This window comes from Apis dorsata, unplaced genomic scaffold, assembly GCF_000469605.1.
Source record: "Apis dorsata unplaced genomic scaffold, Apis dorsata 1.3 scaffold_112, whole genome shotgun sequence".
Classification (NCBI taxonomy): Eukaryota; Metazoa; Arthropoda; class Insecta; order Hymenoptera; family Apidae; genus Apis; species Apis dorsata.
In genome coordinates, this window is record NW_006263407.1 from 287,479 (window position 1) to 292,026 (window position 4,548).

The following is a 4,548-nucleotide window of genomic DNA, read 5'->3' on the forward strand; positions in this document are numbered from 1 at the left end:
TGAAACAATAATAAAATTAATAATAATAAAAAAAAATAATAATTCCTATAAGTGTAAAACTCACATGATTTTTCAATAAATTCTTCAACCATAATTAAACATGATTTCTGATTAGCAAAGTATCATTTCGATATTTCGATAAAATATTCGCTGCCTGAAAATAATATATTAACACATTATATGCAGCCATTCAGCCTCTTGGCTTTTTGCGACGGATTATTGTTGTTTCAATCCAACCATGTCTTTCGATCATTTCATTTTTATCGTATCGAATTCACGAATGACAGCATTAGAAAATCTATCCCAATGGATAGATAAATCACGATAAGCCCTAGTTTGCCTGTTGCATTACATTTAATACATAGACAAATACCGATTACACGTTGGCATTGATAGATCGAGAGATAAAGTGTCAATCAATGAATGAAACGAGAACCTTAAGCTTGGAAAGAATATTTGTGATATATATTGGATTTAAGATCTTGAAGAATCTAACAAGAGTGATGATAAACGTTTAATTGATTTAAATGGTATTAAAATTTATCGCTTTAAATAGCTTACAGCAAGGCAAAAAATTGAAAAATTATATTTTCTTTTTGTATGCAGGAAAAAATGATTTGAAACACGATATGAATATTATTGATATTATTAGCATAGAGTTAAAGAAAGAATTGAGAATTTTTTTATTTCAATAATTTTTATAATTGAGAATGAAAGAAACTTCTGAGAAGTTTTACAAACGTTTCGTTGAAGAAAATAGATTAACCAAGTAATTGGAAAATTAAACTTGAATAATCTAATATCAATTAGGTAAACTCATTATTCATGTTTGAATAATTTCTGATTTAGATCTAAGAAATCCTGAAAATTCTGCTTGTTAACAGTTCAAAGGAATAAATAGAGACAAGTTTGAGAAACAAATCAGCTTGAAACTTTACTATAACTCTATTACTTTGATCAATATCTATTAGTCACCTTAATCATTCTTCGATCATTTCTAATTTCCATATATAAGTAGTTACATTTAAAGATAGGATTATCTCGCGTATAAATTTATACATCATAAAAAAAAAGTCAAAATTAATAAATATATAGTTTCCTTAATTAAAAATATCCTATCTTTACATTTTCTTTGTCCTGTCAATTAATGTTTACGTTTGTAGATTCGAAGTTAATAAATAAATTAAAAAAGAAAACGCAGTGGAAACTTGCAGTCTGTGCCGTGGTATACTATTTAAACAAATGGTCTGGCAATCACAGAGCTCACGTTAATCGATAACCCCACGGACGTGCCACTAGCTCGACCCGGTCATCAATTAGTATTCCAACGATTCGCAAGAGAACGGGACCCGCGGCTGTTGGAAAAGCTAGATATTATACACTCGCGATCTCGTGGCCAAGCTATTTCTGATCCAATCGAATTAATAGTTGAAGATACGGATAAGATACATTAAACGTCGAACAACGTATCTTTCTACGATGAAAACGTACCTTATAGCTGTACATAATCCACTATTAGAACAATAATTCTCTCGATACACCTATGAAACTCGACCATACGTTTATTTCAACTCCCTATCCTCCTTTCTTTTCTATTTTCCACGTTCAACCAACACACCGAAGACAAGCAAACTTTTACGACACAGAATCTATATATATATATATTGGTTTCAAGTTAGATTAGATTAATTGAAGTATAGATACGGATATTGCACGTTATTACCATTGAAATCCATCTTACGCTCGTATTCGATCCTAATTTTCTTAATATTTATCCGTAACTGGCCCGAGAGTGACATCGAGGGTTAATACTTGTCGAAGGATCCGCCATTACATCACGTGACGGAAAAATAATGGCGACGATGCGCAAAAATGCTGCGCAAACGAACGTATTGAGCAATAGATCGCCTCGATCCGAATCGCGCGCCCTCTCGCGTGATTCGTGGGTGTATATACACGGTTTGCCGACAAGCAACAGGTATTAACATTATATACGTCTGTATGTACGTTATATAGGTGCTCGTGAAACCAGTATTTACTAGCGGCTTGGCCGAGAGACGTGGCTGAATACTCTGGCTGTATGCAGGTCGAACTGCTGGTAAATCTAGCACGGTATCGCGTGAAGCAACTGGCAAGTACATGAGCACCTAGATACACGTATAAATATCGGTACTATCGGATAGGAGGCAGCAAGCGCGCAGCTGCACCGGTAGTTTGCAACAGATATTCCGGAGGAGCTACTGAATAAGCTTGCGGTAGGCCACCTCGAAGACGAACAAGCGTACGCCTACCGGTTGGGAAGGCATTTTGATGCGTGCTGATCCAACGCGAGAACGTTCTTACACAATCGCGACCGATTCCCGCGATAGATTGTTAGGTTAGGTTCCATGGGATGATGTGCTATGGGTGATACACGTACGAGATACGACGGCTTTTAATAGGTCGTTGCGTCGTTCGCTTTTGATGGCAAAACTAATAAAATTAAGGATTATTCGAGGGAACTCGAGGCTCTATCACGGTATTTTCGATATATTGGATTTCTGAAACAAAAATTTCGACGCGGTTTTATTATTTTTATTAATAATTGCATTTTGCGAAAGATCATGAGAGAATCTTAACGATAATTCAAAAATGATTATTTCAATGATCGTAGAATTTTGATGGATTCGTGCGATTAGGTCGTAGGGAGGCTGTACTGTGAATGAAGGAATTGATGGAATAATAATATATTTAAAAAAAAAAGAATTATGATTTCAACAATGCGCTATTACGCAATTGCGACCGATTTTCGCGAGAGAAATTGTTAGGTTTAGATTTTTACAGAGGTTATACCATGGACATTTACGATGGAGTGTTCATGATATACGTACAAGATATGGAATCTTTAATAAGATGTTGCCGCAATAGTGATAAAACTAAAAAATTATTGTTTTGAACGGTGTTGCAGTTGTTACACAATTCCGACCAATTCCCGCGATAAGTTGTTAGGTTAACCTATGGGAGAGTTTTCATGATGTTGCGCGAGATATAACATAGTTTTTTTTTAATAGGTTATCGTAATAAACGTCAGTTTAAAATAAATAATATTAATTGAAGGTTTGAGAATCAGAACAAGTTAATTTTCCTAAAACATTCTCACGACTCTCCAGAGAGTTTCGTAATATGCCAAAATCTTTTTTTCTTTTTTTTGAAAATTCGTATCGTCGCCCTTTTAAAATTTATAATCATCCTATTTATTTTCAAGAGGAACAACAAATTGCAAATTTAAACGAAAATTTAAAAGAATTGGAAGATAAAGTTACATACCCGAGTGGCAGGAAAACAAGTCAGCTCCGATACAGCTCGTCTGAAACAAAAAAAAAGATTCTATGTTATTACAAAAAATATTACAAAAAAATCGCGTAACAAGCGTTCCCCTACATCTTCAACAACATTTATCAAAATTATTTACCCTATCGTTTATTCGTCACGAGATCAGTGCATCGATTCGTTGCAAAAAAAGAATTTTTACGTTGAACTTTCGCGATAATTTCGTACGAATTTCGCATACACTACTCCATTCCTTCGATCCCGTTTCGAAAAATCGTTACGTTAATCGAGTTAAGCCGAAAGTGAGTCGGACGTGAGCGATACATAATAATTCGTTTGGCTCAAACAAATCTCTTCCTCGTTTCGCAATCGAAACACGTATATACAACACAACAATTGCCTTTTTTTTTTTTTTTTACACGATGATTCAATTAGCGCAAGCTGTCGATATGCTTCCGCGATCCCGATTTACCGCAAATTCGCGTCTCAAGGTGGAGAATGATCGACCGAAAAAAAAAAAAGAAAAGAAAAGAAAGAAAAAGGATAAAAAAACGATAATGTAGGAACTGAAAGTACGATTTATAATGATCTAATCGTGGCTCGATCCTCGATACCACATATTTTCTCGTATTTATTAGAGGAAATGTATTCACTAGGACGGAACGAAACGTGGCGGATAAAATTCTTTCTTTTTGTTAATCGTATTATCCTCTCTATCTCTATTAAAATTTATCAAGATATTTTCTTTCTACATTATATGCGTGGAAATGATTTTTCTTTTTTGTTGATGTTACTTTCTAATTCTTTTTTTTTTTTAATTTTCATCAATTTTGGTTAAGAATGTTGGAATTAAAACCATAGCAGATGTTGAAAAATTATTACAACAAGAATATAATAATTTTTTTATACCCTGTAAATAAATTGTTAATAATTTTTTTTTGAAGAAAATTATTTCCACCATCGACATTTATTTTTAAAAATATTTGAAATATTCAATATTTTCTTAAAAATTAAAATAAATTAACTGAATATCAATATTATAGATATTAATTTAATAAATAATATCCTTAAAAATATCAAAAATAAAAGAAAAATAAATTAAATTATTTTAATCACAACCTCATAGAATCTTTCTTATTAAAAATCGACCAACGTTTAATTAATTAATCAATTACTTTCCAGCTAAAAAGAGAGAGAAAAAAACTAACAAAAGAACAAAAAAAAAAAAAAGAAAAAAAA

The 4,548-nt window shown here is 32.6% G+C and overlaps 1 protein-coding gene across 1 annotated transcript in view; it reads right to left on the reverse strand.

Annotated features, from left to right (window-relative positions):
- The window catches only part of LOC102675220 (transcriptional regulator ovo-like), a 65,776-nt gene that overhangs the window by 31,980 nt on the left and 29,248 nt on the right, over positions 1-4,548 (reverse strand). The window contains exon 3 of the mRNA XM_031508897.1: positions 3,307-3,346. The gene's annotated coding sequence lies outside the window, so the exon portion shown is untranslated. The remainder of the gene's footprint in view (positions 1-3,306; positions 3,347-4,548) is intronic.